Genomic DNA, 21714 nt, shown 5'->3' with positions numbered 1-21714 from the left:
CCATGGAAAAAAAAAGTGCCTTGGTGGGAGCTGTGAATTTCAGCACCAAACACAAAGCGACCCGGCAGGAGTCTCAGCCACGCATGTGTCAGATGATAGGCATATAGACCTCAGTCCCAGCTGTGGGCACTGCAGTGGCCTGTGAACTGGCTCCAGCCCTTCTTGGCTGTGGTCTTGAAGCCCCTGGAAAACACTGTCTTAGCCAATCACTCACGGATGAGAAAGCCTTCGTGGAAGTCCAGCTTTAAAGCAGAGAATTTCCAGCACAATACTGGAGCAAAATATAGGAGTTTAGGTGAAGTGGGGAGGGTAAGAGGAACAGTTTGGCTTTATCTGTGTCATTTCTGCCTCGAGGTGGCATGGCTTAGGGCAAAGAGAAATCATTTTGGCCCTAATAAATAAAGTCAGGAATGAAAGAGAACTTATTACAATTGATAATCACAGAAATACAAAGCATTGTAAGAGGATACTAGGAGCAATTATACACAAACAAATGGGATAACCTAGAAGAAATGGATAATTTCCTAGAAATATACAACCACCAAGACTGAATCATAAAGAAATAGAAAATCTGAACAGATCAATTACTAGTAAGAAAGTTGAATCAGTAATCAAAAATATCCCAACAAATAAAAGCTTCAGGACCAGATGCCTTTCCTGGTAAATTTGAAGAAATATTTAAAGAAAAATTAATGCCAATAACTTCTCAGACTCTTCCAAAAATTGAAGAGGAGGGAACACTTCCAAACTCATTTTATGAGGCCAGCATTACTCCAAGACAAAGCCAGATAAGGACACTATGAGGAAAGAAAACTACAGACCAATATCTCTGATGAATATAGATAGAAAAATTCTCAATAAAATATTAGCAAACAGAATTCAACAGTACATTAAAAGCATCATACACTATGATCAAGTGGGATTTATCCCTGGAACATAAGGATGTTTCAACATATGCAAATCAATAAATGTGATTCACCACATTAATAGAATGAAAGATAAAAATCATATGATCATCTCAATATATGCAGAAAAAGCATCTGACAAAACACAACATCTTTCTATGACAAAAGCTGAACAAATTGGGTATAGAAGGAATGTACCTCAACATAATAAAGACCATTACAGTAAGCCCACAGCTAACATCTCACTCAACAGTGAATGTTTGAAATCTTTTCCTCTAAGATCAGGAAAAGATAAGGGTGCCCACTCCCACCACTACTATTCAACATGTTACTAGAAGTCCTAGCTAGGCAGGAAAAAGAAATAAAAGCCATCCAAATTTGAAAGGAAGAAGTATAACTGTCTTTGCAGATATGATCATACATATAGAAAATCCTAAAAACTCCACCAAAAAACTGTTAGAACTCATCAACAAACTTAGTAAAGATTCAGGATACAAAATCAACATGCAGAATCAGTTGCATTTCTATGCACTAACAACAAAATCTCTGATAAAGAAATAAAGAAAACAATCCCATTCAAATATAGTATCAAAAACAATAAAATACTTAGAAATAAATTTAACTAAGGAAGTGAAAGACCTCTACACTGAAAACTATAAGATTTTGATGAAAGAAGTTGAAAAGACACAAACAAATGGAAAAATATCCTGTGTTCATGAATAGGAAGAACTAATACTATTAAAATGTTCATACCTCCCAAAGCGATCTATAAATTCAGTGCAATGCCCTTCAAAATTCCAATGGCATTTTTCACAGAAATAGAATAAACAATCTTAAATTTTGTATGGAACCATAAAAGACACCACATAGCCAAAGGAATCCTGAGAAAGAAGAACAAAGCTGGAGACATCACACTTCCTGATTTCAGACTATACTATCAAGCTATATTAATCAAAGTAGTATGGTACTGGCATAAAAACAGACACGTAGATCAATGGAACAGAATTGAGAGCCCAGGTATAAACCTTCCCATATAAGGTTAACTAATATTGGGAAACAAGAATACTCAATGGAAACAAGAATACTCAATGGGGAAAGTCTAGTTTCTTCAATAAACAGTGTAGGAAAAACCGGATAATTATATGTAGAAGAATAAAAATGAACTCCTATCTTAACACCAATCACAAAAATAAACTCAAATGAATTAAAGAAGAGACCTGAAACCATAACACTCCTAGAAGAAAGCACAGAGAAAAAACTCCTTGACTTTAGTCTTAGGAACAACTTCCTGGATATAACACAAAAAGCACAAGTGACAAAAGCAAAAATAAATAAGTGGGACTACATCAAACTAAAAAGCTTCTGCACAGCAAAAGAAGCAATCAACAAAATGAAAAGGTAACCTACAAAATGGAAGAAAATAATGACAAATCATATATCTGATGAGTTAATATCCAAAATATACAAGGAACTAATACAATTCAGTAGCAAACCACAAACAAATAGTCTTATTAAAAAATGGATAGAGGGACTAAACAGACATTTTTCCAAAGAAGACCTCCAAATGGCCAGAGCTACATGAAAAAATGCTCAAATTTACTAATTATCAGGGAAATGCAAATTAAAACCACAATGAGATATCACTTCACACCTGTTACAATGGCCATCATCAAAAATACAAGAGATAACAAGTGAGAGTGAGAGGTGAGAATGTGGAAAAACAAGAGCCCTTGTTCACTTTTGGTGGGAATATAAATTGGTACAGCCATTATGGAAAACAGTATGGAGGTTTTTCAAAAAATTAAAAATAGAATTACCATATGATTCACCAATCTTACTTCTGGGTATATTTTCCAAGGAAAGATTATAAGAAACTGAAGAGATATCTGTACTCCAGGTTCACTGTAATATTATTCACAACAGCCAAGATATGGAAATAACCTACAACAGCCAAGATATGGAAATAACCTAAGTATCTGCCTGTAGATGAATGAACAAAGAAGAAGTGGTATATATACACAATGGAATATTATTCAACCATTTGTGACAACATGGATGGACCTTGAGGCCACTATGCTAAGTGAAATAAGTGAGACAGAGGAAGACAAATACTGCATGGTATCACTTATTTGTGGAATCTAAAAAAAACTAAACTCATAGAAACTGAGGGTAGAATAGTGATTGCCAGGGGCTGGCGGTGGAGGAAATGGGGAGATAGTGGTCAAAGGGTATAAACTTCCAGTTATACGAAGAATACGTTCTGGAGATCTAATGTATTCCATGGTGAAAATAGTTAACAATAATGTATTATATACTTGAAAGTTGCTAAGAGAGTAGATCTTAAATGTTTTCACCACAGAAAAGCAGTGGTCATTATGTGCGGTAATGGAAGTATTAACTAACCCTACTGTGGTAGTCATTTCACAATACAGAAGTGTATGAAGTCAACACATTGTAGACCTTAAACTTAAACAATGTTATATGTCAATTATATCTCTATGAACCTGGGAAGAAAATGACAGCTAAAATTTGGTGTCAACTCCTAAGTGATATTTGAGACCTCTCATTTTTTTCTTTACTGTTCTAACTGGGTGTTTCTTCCTAGGGAGGAAAAAAAAAAAGAGCTGGTTTTGTTGTGGTTGTTGTTTTCTTTTTTTTTTTTTAATTTAAGAAATGTGATCGGGTAGGAAGGCAAAGATAAACTATTGATACATTGGAAACCCATCTCCCCTTGCCCGTGGATGGATCTACCTCCTCTCTTGCACATTTTTAAAAAATTGATGAATGAGTCTTTAAATTCTATAGTGCTTGCTCTATATCTCTTGCACTTTTTTGAAGCAATTCAAGTATGAATATAGGAGGAGCATCAGGAAAGAGAACACACTAAAATTCCCTCTTTTATTAACCACATGGTTAAATGTGTACTGTTAGTGGAATTCACTAGCTCTACACAGTTTAGTCTACCCTCAGTGGGCAATTAGCCATATTATAAGCAGCAAACCTGCGATGGAGACAAAAAGATAGTCAGTTTGTTAGTTCAGGACTAATGTTTGCCTGTTTCTAGTACACAGGATTTAAGTTTATCTGAAATTATAGACAAGCCTTTCCTACCAGCCAAATAATCCTCTGTTGTTTACAAACAATTGCAATTTGGAGTTCCACTTAATTTGCTCATGAAGACAAACAGGAAGGGGAAGAAGTGAAATTCTTAAGACTCGGCAATATAAACAGTTGACCAATGAAGGGACACAGACTATTCTAGCCAGGTTCTCCCCGGCCCTCTTACCCTTTCATTCTCTTATTTTCTTGGAATTAAACCAGAATGACACTGATCTGGTTAGCAGGAATTTCTCTTGTTTAAAGATTATTTCAAACAAGGATGGGGAACGATACAAAATGTTTTCCTTGGGTAAAGGCATAAACTGAAAATATCCAAGTCTCAGTTCCCATTTCAGCTGTCAGTAACAACCCTTGATGGAGAAGGCTTTAATCTGGGAAGTTATAAGGACAAGACTAGCTGGGAATGTTTGACCTTACAATTCAGAATAAGAAATCTACTATATAATGAACTACAGCATCTCCAGGTTCGAGAAACCATAAGCAACATGCAGTAGATTCTCCTGATAATTCTTATATTTCTCTTAACTAAAGAGTCAGTGAAATCCTTAGCTTGACCTATCATCAGGGGATTTGCTGCTTGTATCTAATTTTAGATTTCTCCTCTTGCTTTGTCTAAGCTCTGCTGATTCCCTTCTCTGGGTGCCTCGGCCTTTCAGTGGCACATTTCCTTTCCTTTCCTTTCATAAGCACCTTGCCATGGGTTCTTAGGTAGAGTCTGGAGTGGAGCCAGATGCAGAGGATCTGATCCCAGCCATGCTGCTTCCTGTGTGGATTTTCATATAAGTCATGTAACCTCACAGTGCCTTGCTTTTCTCCTTCTAAATGAGACTTACCTGGCAATTTCATGGGGTTGATGTATAGTTTAGCTGTTATCTTTATTTCTAGTGGAAGATTTGGTTTAGTTTCATCTGCATTTGTTCAGATTTCACTTTCTTTAACAAGTTTTTTCAATGGCATTCTTTTTTTTTTTTGAGGATACAGATGTCTTTTATTAAATCAGACATTAAAGACATTTGCAAAAATGAAGAATAATATCACTCTTCTCACTATTTTTCTGTTTTAGAAAACAGAATTATTTTTCATAAAAATGTTATTTGTGTTAACATGCAATAGATTTATTATTCTTTTTATACAAAGAAATACATAAATATTTTCTAAATTTATCAGTTTTAATTTCTGATATGTAGTAGATAATAATAGATATAACTCACATATACCAAAGCTCTGCAGGGTCCTGAATACTTTTTAAGAGTGTAAAGTCCCTGAGATGAATAAGTTTGAGAACCACTGCTCTAAGACTAGTCAGGAGAATGAAAGAGAAGAGTCCTTGCCCTCATTCTAGTTGGACTATGCAGGTGAACAAATGGACAAACATGACTTCAGATTGTACAAGGCTCTAAAACAAGTGAGGTGATGTGATACATCATTCGTAAAAGTGCTTTCAATACTAAGCTCAGGGAAGTCTTCTCTGAGAAAGTTATAATTTGGCCTGAGACTTAAAGAATGAGTAACAGTGACCAACTAAAGAGCTAGAAGAAGAGCATTTCAGGTAGAAGGAGAAAGAATTACATTAATCTGAGACAAAAAAGGTGTGCATGTTTGAGAGGCAGAGATGAATGGGGCCAGTGGGACTGGAGTGGAGTGGTCGTCAGAGAAAGCAGTGCTAAAGGTCGGAGAACTGGGCAGAGGAGCGAGGACCTTTGTGGCCACCATTTGGATTAAAACAGAAGTCCAGTGGGAAGCCACTAAAGGATGAAATAAGGGACTATGTAATCTGATGAAGATGTTAGAAGGTGACTGGCTGCCGTGTGTAGGATGGATTGCTGGGTAGTAAGAATTGGGGCAGGGAGACCAGTTAGACAGGCAAGACTCTGGCACAAGAAAAGGCAAGTGGCTAAGCCAAGTGGTGGCCATGGGGATTGAGAAAAAGTGATAGATGCCAGATATACTTTGGAAGTAACAATAGGATCTGCCGATGGAATGGATGTGGGGAATGAAAAAAAGGGAAGAATCAAAGTTGATTCCTAGGTCTTTGAGTGGAGCAACCAAGTGATGACAGAGTGCATTTGCTGAGATGACCCATCACTGTATAATCACCACACTGCCACACCTTCAGCCCCCTTGCACCTCTCCATCAAACTTGCCTGGCAAAATCTCAAGCCTGGTCCAATATAAATCGCCACTGACTCTTCATCTGCCCCTGTGCAATGAAACATGATGGAGAAAAAAGCACACGCACAAGCTGACTGATCTCATTTTAGGACCTCAAACTTCAAGTGCACCTTTGTCCTGCCATGCAATCCTACTGTAATTTCCTAGGTAATTCACCTTCCTGCTCTCCTAGGTAACCATTTTGTATCTTCTTCTCTCTCCTTTAACCTGCAGTACCTCTCCACTCTCCATTTCTCAGCTGACAATGACCTTGCTTTCTATTTCAATGAAAAATGAGCTTTCACACCTCTGGCTACATCTGCCAACCTACTTTAAATGGACCCTTCTGCCCTTCCTCCAACTGCAATGGATAAAATGTCTGATCTTCCACCTATGACCGCTATCTCCACTTGAACTCTGGATCCCCTCTTCCTTGCCTAATTGTGAACATTGCTCCAAAGGTAACATCTGTCTTTCCGGAGATATCAGCCAGCATCTGCAGCACTTTCGTTAAGCTTTCACTCCCTCCATTACACTGTAATTATCCTTGTCAAGGTCATCAATAACTTCCACATTGTTTTTTAAAATTTTTATTTATTTTAATTTAAAAAAATTTTTAAATTTTAATTTTTAAGGGTTATTTTTCATTTACAGTTATTACAAAATGTTGGCCATATTCCCCATGTTGTACAATACATCCTTGAGCCTATCTCATACCCAGTAGTTTGTATCTCCCACTCCCCCATCCCTATGTTGCCCCTCTCCCCCTCCCCAGTGAGTCTGCTTCTTTTTTGTTATATTCACTAGTTTGATTTCAACAGTATTTTTTTTTAATTTTTATTGGAGTACAGTTGCTTTACAATGTGTTAGCTTCTACTGCACAGCAAAATGAATCAGCCATACATATACATATATCCCCTTCATGTAGGACACTTAAGTGCATTAAGTAGTGTTCCCTGTGCTGTACAGTATGTTCCCATCAGTTGTCTATTTTATACATAGTATCAGTAGTGTATATGTGTGAATCCCAATCTCCCAATTCCTCCTACCCCACCCCTTTTCCCCTTGGTATCCATATATTTGTTCTCTACGTCTGTGTCTCTATTTCTGCTTGGCAGTTAAGGTCATCTATACCATTTTTCTAGATTCCACATATATGCATTAATATATGAAATTTGTTTTTCTCTTTCTGACTTACTTCACTCTGTATGACACTCTCTAGGTCCAAACACGTCTCTGCAGATGACCCAATTTCATTCCTTTTTATGGCTGAGTAATATTCCATTGTATATATGTACCACATCTTCTTTTTGCATTCGTCTGTTGATGGCCATTTAGGTTGCTTCCATGTCCTTGCTATTGTAAATAGTGCTGCTATGAACATTGGGGTGCATGTGTCTTTTTGATTTATGGTTTTCTCTGGTTCAACAGTATTCTTTTTTTTATTTAATTAATTAATTAATTTTTGGCTGCATTGGGTCTTCGTTGCTGTGCGGGGGCTTTCTCTAGGTGCGGTGAGCGGGGGCTACTCTTTGTTGTGGTGTGCAGCCCTCTCATTGTGGTGGCTTCTCTTGTTGTGGAGCACAGGCTCTAGGCGCACGGGCTTCAGTAGTTGTGGCGCATGGGCTTAGTTGCTCCACAGCATATGGGGTCTTCCTGGACCAGGGCTCGAACCCGTGTCCCCTGCATTGGCAGGCAGATTCTTAACCACTACACCACCAGGGAAGTTCTCAACAGTATTCTTGAAGAGACTGTTTTTAGCATTATATTCTGCCAACTGCCTGTACTAATTGTTCATTGCTCAAGAAACAGTTTGTATAATGGACATTATTGTTGTTGTTTTATTATTATTTTCTGTTCAACAACTCTTCCCTCAACTTTTAAATAGCATCTGGTTTCCTTTTGGGGAATTCTCTCACCACCTTTAGGTAGTTTGTCAGTCTTGAAGGTGCTTACTTCTCCCCCTCAAACCTAATTGGGCAGTCCTGGAATTCTGAGAATTTAAGTAGTGGGCAGAGTGACAAATGCACTAAAAATGGTTGAACCTTTTCACTCCAGCTGTAGCGCACCTGGATGAACTTCTCAAGTAACTCCTTCTAACTTAGACTCTCTAAAAGATATCTGATTGCTACCTGAGGTTTTCTGTTAGTCCTGAGAGTTCCCCCTACATCCACCTGATACATTATCTTTTTATATACTTAAGCTGGCCAGAGTAAATTTCTTTTACACAAAGCTGATGACTCTCCTCTCTGATACAGATTCCTTCTCTCTGTGTTAGTGCTGCAACCCTGCTTTTCACCCACATGTTCTGTGCCCACCCCAGTGTTTTGCTCTGTTGTATTCTGTGTACTCCGGCCAGCTGCTACTGTGTTCTTTCCCACTGCAGCCATTGCAAGCATATTTCATTCTACTGCATTGGGTAGAAAGAATCATTTCTTGATTAGTATCTGAGTTGAAAATGGTTTCTCAGTTGAGCAAAATTACCAGAGCTGTACTAGACTTGTTTTAATGGCCTGCTATTTCCTCAGCCCTTCCAAAGCAACCTGCTGAGGTCCTTGTTCACTAATGAATGGGCGTGTTACACTCATGTATCATGTGACCACACCATCTGGCTGATACTTACTGGGCCATGGATGTGTATGTACCCCAAGGCAGCAAGTCCATGCTTCAGCAAGGCAGAAACTTATGACTTGCATACTCTGGCTCAAAAAAATGTGAAGAAAGCCAATCAGATCCATCTCTTAAGAATTTAGAATTAGGAAACAGACCTGCCTAAAGCAGTTAACCTTAGGGACATACATCAAAATGATGGATGAAGAGTTGCTAGTGTATATGGGGGGCTGAAATACTCACTTGGAGACATGTACAAGCTGAAGCAGGAAAGGACCCCTGAAAGAGAGGCAGATGAATGAAGCGGTCTTGCAGAAAAAAGCAGAAATGCATGAAAATGTGATCTCTGAGGGGGAAACAGGTTTGGTTTCTGATGGCTTTCCTGGTCTAGTTCCTGTGAGGCTAGCTGTATAGTACTACCTCTCTCAAATTTATGAGATCTTTATATATCCTTCAAATATTATATCCTGTCAAGTTTTCCCTATGATTTGTGAAGCCACAGTTTCCTGATTAAAGCAGATATTATAACGCTTCCTATGTAACATCAATAATTCTCCTCTTTGGGAGTAGCAGGTCAGAATTATTTCTGTTAAACCACTTTATAGTCATTATGTATGAGCTACAATAACATGGGAATTTTCTTGTTATTTTTGTAGCTTTTTACTAAATTATTGGCTTTGTATATGCCATCCCTCTTCCTAGATGGCCTTTTCATCTTACGGTCAAGCTAGTAGTGATCTGTACCCACTATACCACTAGGCATTGGTAGCTGTAGTCAGTGTAGCCCACCAATTCTGTATGACCCATTCAAGAGCACCATGGTTCAATTAGATATTTAAAGCTCTTCAACTTTTCCTTTTAGAGGAAAAGATAAATTTGAGTTTTTAATGGAATTGGGACAGTTGCTTCATTCAAATGCTAACTACCTCCCCCCTTTGGAAATGCTAATCCCTTTGAAAAACACTGTGGAAAATCTTTTAGGAGTTTCTTGGAATCATGCAGTTACAATAGCACAATGACCTTTACAAACTCTAGCTACTGAAGTAGTATTGTGCGGTGGCCAGCACCAATGGTGCGTCTGGCGTCATATTTGGTTTGACCTTAGTCTTTACAACTTATTAGTTGTTGCTTTGGTTAAGTGCCTTAATTTCTCTGATCTGCATATTTAAAATGGTGACAATGATAGTACCTATGTGTAATTGCTAGGGTGTAGGGTAATCTACTATAATAACAAAACCTCCAACTACAGTGGATTTGTAAATATAGGAATTTATTTCCAACTCACACAATAGTCCAAAGGCAGGGGAACATTTAGAGCAGAAAAGTGGACCTATAATTCTCATATATAGCTACTCCTTGTGGGTTCAAGGTGGCTACTATAATTTTCATTATCTCCAGTTAGCAGAAAGGTGAAAAGGATGAAAGGATCCTATGACAGCTGTTTTACAGGAATACCTGGGAATTGAACATACATTACTTCCTTACTTGTTGCTGAAAGGTCACCCTTAGTTTTCAGGGATGTTGCAAAATATGTTCTTTGGGTGAGAAACCATGTGCCCAGCTTCAAGACTGGGGAAGATGAGAAGAATGGCTCATAAGGTCATTTAGTTTTCTGCCAAACCTACTCTATTTCCTGAGTGTTAACTCTATGCAAATAATTTAGTTATATAAACTTATTTAAACCTCACAAAGTCCACAAAGTTCATATAACTAAATTATTTGCATAAAGTTAACACTCAGAAAATAGAGTAACAAATTATGTAGATTCCCAGTTACACGTCGTTTCATTTCCAAAAGCATTTGAGTTATTTCTTTGGGAGGAAAACAGAAGTTTTCTCTAAAGAAATCATAAACACTATATAGCCCAGTATCTAATCCAGGATTACGTTTGTAAAAAATCCTGATAGGCACGTAGCTTTCATACTTTATTTATTTTTTTGAGTAGTGATGCTTTTTTTTTTTTTTAACATCTTTATTGGAGTATAATTGCTTTACAATGGTGTGTTAGTTTCTGCTGTATAACAAAGTGTCAGCTATACATATACATATATCCCCATATCTCCTCCCTCTTGCGTCTCCCTCCCACCCTCCCTATCCCACCCCTCTAGGTGGTCACAAAGCACCGAGCTGATCTCCCTGTGCTATGCGGCTGCTTCCCACTATCTATTTTACATTTGGTAGTATATATTAGTCCATGCCACTCTATCACTTCGTTCCAGCTTAGTTGCAGTATTCAGAATTTATTTTTTCTTTGATCTGGAATTATTGGGAGTTTTTAATTTAAAAAAATTTATTTTGTGAGTGAAGCAATATTTTGTTAAAAATTAGACTTTTGTTGTAAAGTTCTGATTTTAATGAATTTAGTGACCTTAAGTTTTCTTCTTAGGCAACAGCGGTACAACGGTGGAGAAAGTTGTTAAAGTGCCTCCTCATTTTTGGCTGGATGTGATAAATCTTTTTGCTCATAGCACACACATACCTACTTACTTCACCTCCAAGTTAGTTTTTTGGGGACTTTTTTATCAACAGTAACATATCCTGATGATTTCAAGTCTGTAAGGAAATGGATAATATTCTCTTAAAAAAAAAATTAGGTAGCTCATCTTAGGTCATTCTAATTACTGCAGCAGCTTCTTAAAATTCTTCTATGCCATAGGGCTTCCCTGGTGGCACAGTGGTTAAGAACCCACCTGCCATTGCAGGGTACACAGGTTCGAGCCCTGGTCCGGGAAGATCCCACATGCTGTGGAGCAACTAAGCCTGTGTACCACAACTACTGAGCCTGCGCTCTAGAGCCCGCGAGCCACAACTACAGAGCTCACGTGCTAAAATTACTGAAGCCCGCGCGCCTAGAGCCCGTGCTCCGCAACAAGAGAAGCCACCACAATGAGAAGCCCGCGCACCACAACGAAGACCCCACGCAGCCAAAAATAAATAAATAAATAAAATTTAAAAAATAAAAATTTTTCTATGCCATAATTGTCTATATACATGTGAACCTTTTGTAACCATTCCTTTGTTTTTTATTCTCATTTGCTTCACAAGTACTTGGCATATTGTTTTCAAAGATAGCTACAATTTCTCCCATCCCACCAGCCCCATAGTGATATGACTTTATCACTCTTATTATTAAGAGATGAAGTCTCTTTCCCCTCCCCTTGGTCTGTGCTGGTCCTGAGATCTGCTGTGACCAACGGCATGCAACAGATGTGACACTGTGTGACTTCTGGCTCTAAGTTTTAAGAGGTCTTGAGGTTTCCATTTTCACCCTTGGAAAGATGTTCAACCTAGACTACCAACTAATACGAGCAGACCAAGATAACCAAGTGCAGATAAAGGTTACATGGAGGACTGCTTTCAGCATGAGAGCCCCAAATATGTGTGTGCCGTCTTGGATCCTCCAGCCCCAGTCAAGCCACCCCAGCCAGCACGGTATGGAGCAAGAAGCAAGCTGTCTCCTGTGACTCTTGCTCAAGTTCCTGACCCACAGAATGGTGAGCAATAAAATGGTTGCTGATTTCAGCTACTAAGTTTTGGAGTGGATTGTGATGCAGCAAAAGATTACTGGAACTTTTCTTTTCTTCCTCTTGTCATTACATTGTTTTTCAGGACAGGAACCATGTCCAATGCATTTTTTTGATGTCTCTCCACAAAGCAATGTACTGATTGCACAATAGCTGTAACTGAGTGTTAATTCCACTTCAAATGTCTGGAGAAAATTTCTCAGGATTAAGTTGATAAATTTCATTGAATGTTCCTGTCTTTTGGAAAAGCAGCTTTGTTATAATTTGCTATTGTAATGCATGACCTTGTATAAGTCAGTGGATTGCATGAGGCCTTGGTGCTATTAATCAAGGTCTCTGAGTACCACCACCCTGAAATTTTGTGAAACCTCAATCCTGTGACCAGCTCCAGCTAGAACCACTGATAAAATAGAGAATAAAAATATGTAGGAATAAAAATATGTAGGTATAAAGCAATGGAGAGAAGAAGAGAATGTAAATTTAACCATGCCGAATTTTAAGGCAGTTTAATTTATTTGTTCTGAGTTGTGTATTTTGGCCTTCTATTTTAGAGTAAAATAAATAATGTCAAATAAAGCAAAACTGAATAGTATAGGAGGGACAACGTGTCTCCCACACGTCTCTCCATATTTTCTGTAACTAAGAAAAATACCACAAATTGAGGAAACAACTATTAAATGACAGTTATAGCAAAATGTGACACCAATATATCAATATTATGCAAAATCCATGGTCTTATCATAAAGACAAAATAAAAGTTAACCTCTGAGTAAAATATAGTATTTCAAAGCAGACGTGTGCATTGTTAAAGGTTTCACTGTTTTGATTCCTCCCTCCCTCCCTTCCTTCTTACCCTCCTTCCTTTCTTCATCCTTCTAGTGGATGAGCTAATCTCATATAAAAGAAAAGAATTCAAAGTATCAAAATAGAGTTTTGGTCATGTTTCTTTAAGTAACTAAATTCCACATTTTGCTTGGTTGGAAATGACCTGCTCTCTTGTTGTCACTTCTGACACACGGGAAGTTGTGTCTTTATTTATCTATTTTTATTTCTTCCATTAGCATCTAAATAACTGCAGCTTGTACTGAATTACTGCAGGGATTGTCTCTACTTCTTTGAAAAGAAAGTCATTCCTTAGGGGGCCTTACCTTTACCAACAGACATGTTCTCAGCTTCATGATGGCTGGCAGCCAGAGAAGCAATTTCCGTTCCCTTAAAAGGGGTTGGAAAGCATCTGATTATATCGGGAAGAGGTATTTCAGTTTTCAAGGTGAAAGAACACTTGCTTCTTTTACAGATAATGGAAGAAATAAGATACATTAGTGAAAGGCAGAGGGCATACCAATTAAAACTCTCTAGAAAGGGCGGGACACAGTCTGTCCACTTGTTATTTCAATGTAAATTAGCAGAGCAGGGTAACAATACCAGTGTTCTCCTTTACGACTTAAATAATTCAACTTTTAAGATAGGTTTTTCTTGGACATATTTTCTATACCAGAGCAACTGATAGCACAATATTTATCACTTAAAAGGTCTTAAATATTGTTTCCCTGTCTTAGACTATAAATTCTCAGAATAAGAGTTATAATACTGGAAAAAAATTTTCTATTTAACTTATTTTATCCTGGCCTTTAGAATTTTGTTTAAGAGAAAGAAAACATGGAGGTTCCTTGGACAAGCAGACAAAAGAATAATAGCTATTGAAATTATCTTTAATTGTTGTGAATCTAAGATAAAACAACATAAATAAAAAATGCCCAGCCCACACAGGCTATTCAGTTCATATTTGTTGTCTACCTTTTCCCACATATCCTCTGTACCAGGACCATATGACCCAGCAATCCACTACTGGGCATATACCCAGAGAAAACCATAATTCAAAAAGACACATGCACCCCAATGTTCACTGCAGCATTATTTACAATAGTCAGATTATGGAAACAACCTAAATGTCCATCAACAGATGAATGGATAAAGAAGATGTGGTACATATATACAATGGAATATTACTCAGCCATAAAAAGGAACAAAATTGGATCATTTGTAGAGATGTAGATGGACCTAGAAACTGTCATACAGAATGAAGTCAGAAAGAGAAAAACAAATATCGTATATTAGCACATATATGTGGAATCTAGAAAAATGGTACAGATGAGCCTATTTTGCAGGGCAGGAATAGAGATGCTGACGCAGAGAACAGGTGGGTGGACACGGAGCAGGGAGGGGGAGGGTGGGATGAATTGGGAGGTTAGGATTGACATATATACACTACCATGTGTAAAATCGATAGTTAGTGGGAACCTGCTCTATAGCACAGGGAGCTCAACTCAGTGCTCTGTGATGACCCATATGGGTGGGATGGGGGGTTGGGAGGGAGGTCCAAGAGGGAGGGGATATATGTATACATATAGCTGATTCACTTTGTTGTACAGCAGAAACTAACACAACATTATAAAGCTTATACTCCAAATAAAAAAAATACATATCTAATATATAAAAATATAATACATATAAAGTATAATATATAAAAATATAATATATAAATATAATGTATATAAAATATAATATATATAAAATATACATAAAATATATAAAAATATAATGTGAGATATAGAGAACAAGCTAGTGGTTACCAGTAGGGAGAGGGAAGAGGGGAGGGGCAAGAGAGGGGTAGAGGAGAAAAAAAAGGGTTATTATGGAATTATATGAAATCATGTGTGAAACTTTTGAAAATTGTAAAGCACTATAGAATTTAAAGAATCTTTCATTCAGTAAAATAAAATAACATGATTGATTGAATCAACAAAAAGTATAATGTGAACCACAAATATGAGAACACCTGTGTAATTTTATTCTTATTTTATTTTTCCCATACTCCTAATTCATCAATGTAATTTTAAATTTTCTAGTAGGTGCATTAAAAAAGAGAATCTGGCACATTAGTTTTAATAATATATTTTATTTAACCCAATATATCCAAATAATACCATTTCAGGATGTAATAAATATATATTATTAATGAGATATTTTATATTCTTTTTTTCAGAACAGAGTCTTCAAAACCATTATGTACAGGTTTTACATAAAGTATATCCCAATTTAGACTAGTCACCTTTCAAGTGCTCAATAACTACATGTGTCTAGTGGTTCCTATACCAGATTGCACAGCCTGTTTTCTTTATTCAGTTCTCCACATTTCTTTTCCTGATGTTAGCTTCTAGGACCACGTCTTCAACTTTTTGGTTTTTCGGGTGATTTTTTCTATGTCTACTTTGGGGGAGACACATAAGGTGCCTTCCCTGCCCTGTGGGAGTTTTCATGAGCTATTTTTATGAATCTTCCTTACTTCTTATTGCCTCTTGATGTGCTAGCGATCCAGCACTCACTCAGGAACCCAGCAACTCTGTGTGCAGATAATTCACTCACTCAGGAACCCAGCAACTCTGTGTGCAGATAATTCACTCACTCAGGAACCCAGCAAATCTGTGTGCAGATAATTCACTCACTCAGGAACCCAGCAACTCTGTGTGCAGATAATTCACTCACTCAGGAACCCAGCAACTCTGTGTGAAGATAATTCACTCACTCAGGAACCCAGCAACTCTGTGTGCAGATAATTCACTCACTCAGGAAACCAGCAACTCTCTGTGTGCAGATAATTCACTCACTCAGGAACCCAGCAACTCTCTGTGTGCAGATAATTCACTCACTCAGGAACCCAGCAACTCTCTGTGTGCAGATAATTCACTCACTCAGGAACCCAGCAACTCTGTGTGCAGATAATTCACTCTCTCAGGAACCCAGCAACTCTGTGTGCAGATAATTCACTCACTCAGGAACCCAGCAACTCTGTGTGCAGATAATTCACTCACTCAGGAACCCAGCAACTCTGTGTGCAGCGAATTCACTCACTCAGGAACCCAGCAACTCTGTGTGCAGATAATTCACTCACTCAGGAACCCAGCAACTCTGTGTGTGCAGATAATTCACTCACTCAGGAACCCAGCAACTCTGTGTGCAGATAATTCACTCACTCAGGAACCCAGCAACTCTGTGTGCAGATAATTCACTCACTCAGGAACCCAGCAACTCTGTGTGCAGATAATTCACTCACTCAGGAACCCAGCAACTCTGTGTGCAGATAATTCACTCACTCAGGAACCCAGCAACTCTCTGTGTGCAGATAATTCACTCACTCAGGAACCCAGCAACTCTGTGTGCAGATAATTCACTCACTCAGGAACCCAGCAACTCTGTGTGCAGATAATTCACTCACTCAGGAACCCAGCAACTCTGTGTGTGCAGATAATTCACTCACTCAGGAACCCAGCAACTCTGTGTGCAGATAATTCACTCACTCAGGAACCCAGCAACTCTGTGTGCAGATAATTCACTCACTCAGGAACCCAGCAACTCTGTGTGCAGATAATTCACTCACTCAGGAACCCAGCAACTCTGTGTGCAGATAATTCCCTCACTCAGGAACCCAGCAACTCTGTGTGCAGATAATTCACTCACTCAGGAACCCAGCAACTCTGTGTGCAGATAATTCACTCACTCAGGAACCCAGCAACTCTCTGTGTGCAGATAATTCACTCACTCAGGAACCCAGCAACTCTCTGTGTGCAGATAATTCACTCACTCAGGAACCCAGCAACTCTGTGTGCAGATAATTCACTCACTCAGGAACCCAGCAACTCTGTGTGCAGATAATTCACTCACTCAGGAACCCAGCAACTCTGTGTGCAGATAATTCACTCACTCAGGAACCCAGCAACTCTGTGTGCAGATAATTCACTCACTCAGGAACCCAGCAACTCTGTGTGCAGAGAATTCACTCACTCAGGAACCCAGCAACTCTGTGTGTGCAGATAATTCACTCACTCAGGAACCCAGCAACTCTGTGTGCAGAGAATTCACTCACTCAGGAACCCAGCAACTCTGTGTGTGCAGATAATTCACTCACTCAGGAACCCAGCAACTCTGTGTGCAGATAATTCACTCACTCAGGAACCCAGCAACTCTGTGTGCAGATAATTCACTCACTCAGGAACCCAGCAACTCTGTGTGCAGATAATTCACTCACTCAGGAACCCAGCAACTCTGTGTGCAGATAATTCACTCACTCAGGAACCCAGCAACTCTCTGTGTGCAGATAATTCACTCACTCAGGAACCCAGCAACTCTGTGTGCAGATAATTCACTCACTCAGGAACCCAGCAACTCTGTGTGTGCAGATAATTCACTCACTCAGGAACCCAGCAACTCTGTGTGTGCAGATAATTCACTCACTCAGGAACCCAGCAACTCTGTGTGCAGATAATTCACTCACTCAGGAACCCAGCAACTCTGTGTGCAGACAATTCACTCACTCAGGAACCCAGCAACTCTGTGTGCAGATAATTCACTCACTCAGGAACCCAGCAACTCTGTGTGTGCAGATAATTCACTCACTCAGGAACCCAGCAACTCTGTGTGCAGATAATTCACTCACTCAGGAGCCCAGCAACTCTGTGTGCAGATAATTCACTCACTCAGGAACCCAGCAACTCTGTGTGTGCAGATAATTCACTCACTCAGGAACCCAGCAACTCTGTGTGCAGATAATTCACTCACTCAGGAACCCAGCAACTCTCTGTGTGCAGATAATTCACTCACTCAGGAACCCAGCAACTCTGTGTGCAGATAATTCACTCACTCAGGAACCCAGCAACTCTGTGTGCAGATAATTCACTCACTCAGGAACCCAGCAACTCTGTGTGCAGATAATTCACTCACTCAGGAACCCAGCAACTCTGTGTGCAGATAATTCACTCACTCAGGAACCCAGCAACTCTCTGTGTGCAGATAATTCACTCACTCAGGAACCCAGCAACTCTGTGTGCAGATAATTCACTCACTCAGGAACCCAGCAACTCTGTGTGTGCAGATAATTCACTCACTCAGGAACCCAGCAACTCTGTGTGTGCAGATAATTCACTCACTCAGGAACCCAGCAACTCTGTGTGCAGATAATTCACTCACTCAGGAACCCAGCAACTCTGTGTGCAGATAATTCACTCACTCAGGAACCCAGCAACTCTGTGTGCAGATAATTCACTCACTCAGGAACCCAGCAACTCTGTGTGTGCAGATAATTCACTCACTCAGGAACCCAGCAACTCTGTGTGCAGATAATTCACTCACTCAGGAACCCAGCAACTCTCTGTGTGCAGATAATTCACTCACTCAGGAACCCAGCAACTCTGTGTGTGCAGATAATTCACTCACTCAGGAACCCAGCAACTCTGTGTGCAGATAATTCACTCACTCAGGAACCCAGCAACTCTCTGTGTGCAGATAATTCACTCACTCAGGAACCCAGCAACTCTGTGTGCAGATAATTCACTCACTCAGGAACCCAGCAACTCTCTGTGTGCAGATAATTCACTCACTCAGGAACCCAGCAACTCTCTGTGTGCAGATAATTCACACATTTGCTCCTTTTATTTCTAGTGTCCATCACAATTTATTTCTCTTAGCTCCTATTTGGCATTTTGTAAATCAAAGCCTTTAAGCCTTGGTGTTTTTTTTTGTTTGTTTGTTTTTTTATTTTATTTATTTATTTATTTTTATGGCTGTGTTGGGTCTTCGTTTCTGTGCGAGGGCTTTCTCTAGTTGCGGCAAGCGGGGGCCACTCTTCATCGCGGTGCGTGGGCCTTTCCCTGTCACGGCCTCTTGTTGCGGGGCACAGGCTCCAGACGCACAGGCTCAGTAGTTGTAGCTCACGGGCCTAGTTGCTCCGTGGCATGTGGGATCTTCCCAGACCAGGGCTCGAACCCGTGTCCCCTGCACTGGCAGGCAGATTCTCAACCACTGCGCCACCAGGGAAGCCCAAGCCTTGGTTTTAAAATTTGTAAAACAAGGGAGTGTTAACTAGATGATTTCAAAGGTCCCCTGTACATTTACTATAACATGATTCTAGGGTTCTTTATATTAACTCAGGCTCAACATTGTGAAAGTCGCTGTTTCACTCAATGTCCAGTTTCCCCATTATAGGGGGCTATTTCTATACACACTGAATATTCTAAGCAAAGACTCTCTCTTTGATCTAATGTATTCCATCAGTTCTTCCTTCATCATGTATCACCTGCATCTAGACCCCAATCAACTCTCCAGAATTTTTTATAAATTTATTTTTAGCTGTGTTGGGTCTTCGTTTCTGTGCGAGGGCTTTCTCTAGTTGCGGCGAGCGGGGGCCACTCTTCATTGCGGTGCGCGGGTCTCTCACAACTACTCACTAAGAGTAGTTGTGGCTCACGGGCCCAGTTGCTCCGCGGCATGTGGGATCCTCCCAGACCAGGGCTTGAACCCATGTCCGCTGCATTGGCAGGCAGATTCTCAACCACTGCGCCACCAGGGAAGCCCAGAATTTCTGTAGGTGTTATCCATTCTTCACATTGTCTCTCTCTAGTGTTTGTTTAAGTTTGTTGGATTTATCATCATCTCTAACTTTGACTACATATTTAGGGAGGTAGAAAAACAAGAGAAGCCCTGAATGTGTATATGAAAGGGAATATGAACTAGAAATTGGGGAATTAAAGTCCCAAGTTCAAGACTGAAATTTAAAATCAGTTTGAAGGTGAGCAGTAAATGTTGGCCTGATTTAGATGACCTTATAGCATAAAAGGTAGCGCTACTACAGAAATACGTGAGTTAGGCATTTGATGTATTTTTTTTCCCATCAAATAAATGTTGTACCTCTAAGGTACAAATTATGGAACTCTGATAATAAAGTAGTTTAAATGCTATAAGGTTTGAATTTTGTAATTTATTGCATAAGTCCAGCCTGTGAAATTTCTATAGCCATCTGTGATCATGGAATATATTCAAAATATGCCATCCCGTGCCAACTCCACTGCAGCACAGCCAGGCTCTATGAAGAATCCAAACATCATTTATCCTGATCAGTATATAGTGCATAGCAGCCCTTTCAGGATCAACAACATTACTTGTCATCCAAGAGCATCGCATCATCTTGTCATTCCTTAGAAGGTCTTTCCTCTTCTAGGCACTCCATGACACCTGTGATTCATTGCTCTCTACTGATTCCACTGTTAACTACTTTAACTATGTCTGCTTCTGCTGCTTTTGTTTTATATTTAACATCCAAAGATAATCAGATTATATATTTCGTACCCAAGATAAAGCAATTTTCCTACTTGGTGTTCTCCAGACTGCCATGTTGGGAGACAGGTTCATTTATGTCTAATCTAGAGATGGCTTATCATTGGTCCCTTCAACTGTGGTAGAGGTTTCAATGTCACATAACTCAAAGCATAGTAACTTCCATACAAAGAACTGTCTGAAGCAGCTTTTCCCAGTACATTTTTGGTCATGTAGAGGATATTTTACAGCTTTATGAGTTTCTACGGTAAGCACCTACTATCCTCTAGGAACTTTTTAAACACTTGTGTTATAAACAAATAAGACACACATTCTGTCTGAAAGGAGCTCACAGTCCAACGTAGAAATGCAAACTTTTTTTTGCTAAAAATATAGTTATGCAGAGAGATAAGCAGAGGTGTGATGAAGAAGTGATTAACTTTAGTTGGAGAGAATAAGAAGGCTTCATAGAAAAGCTGATTTTTGAAGAAGCATCTTAATTGCAGATGTTCTCAGTAGGGTGTGGAGATAGGGAAGGAAAAGGGAATGCAATTTCAGACATGACACAATCTGAATGGAAGTACAGATGTGTAATCCAGAAGCTGGATGAAATGTTATTAGGGTTAAAGCGTAGACTGCAAGGGTGGCGCAACGAGAGAAGATGGGATAAGTAGCTAGTGTCCAGATTATGGAAGGCCATGTGCTAATGGGTTTGGACTTTGTTCTACAAGTAATGGGAAGCTACTGAAAGCTTTCAAGCCATTGACTAAAATAACAAGATTGGTATTTTAAGTTAGATAACCCTGATAGCAGTGTAGGGGAGGAGTTAAATATGGGGGTGACCTGAGGAGTGATACTGGGAGGGGGGTATTGCCACTGTCCATGAAAGCGCTGGTGAGATGAGGCTTTGAAAAAAGACAGCAACGAATGGAAGAAGGGTTCAAAGAATTAAAAGGATAAGGATTAGCAATATATAATTATAAGTGACTGACGTGGGGCTAAGGTTGAAGCAGGAGACTAAGATTATGCCCAGATTTGGTCCTCTATTTCCACGTGAATCCTGGTGGTTTTCAAGAAAAAAAAGGGGACCCAGAAGGACAAAGAGATTTGGGGAAAATTCTGTGTACAATTCCTGTCATTCCAAGAGCTCCAATCAAGGAGGTATGGTAGGTGTTTGGGCACCTATTTTAGCTAAAGTTATGGATGAGAACGTCAGGGAATATCTAGAGAGAAGAGGAGATGACCAAAGACTAAGCTGT

At 39.3% G+C, this 21714-nt stretch overlaps 1 long non-coding RNA gene across 2 annotated transcripts in view; it reads left to right on the top strand.

Moving 5' to 3' along the window:
• The window catches only part of LOC103012424 (uncharacterized), a 121754-nt gene extending 109211 nt beyond the window's left edge, over positions 1-12543 (top strand). For both annotated transcript variants that reach the window (XR_009005924.1, XR_003623772.2), the window contains exon 4: positions 11173-12543. This is a non-coding gene — a long non-coding RNA (uncharacterized LOC103012424). The remainder of the gene's footprint in view (positions 1-11172) is intronic.
• Positions 12544-21714: the final 9171 nt, after the last annotated feature.

The sequence above is a fragment of the Balaenoptera acutorostrata genome, chromosome 18, assembly GCF_949987535.1.
Source record: "Balaenoptera acutorostrata chromosome 18, mBalAcu1.1, whole genome shotgun sequence".
In the NCBI taxonomy this organism is placed as follows: domain Eukaryota; kingdom Metazoa; phylum Chordata; class Mammalia; order Artiodactyla; family Balaenopteridae; genus Balaenoptera; species Balaenoptera acutorostrata.
Note: the sequence above shows the minus strand (reverse complement) of the source record. Positions and strands in the feature narration are given on the sequence as shown.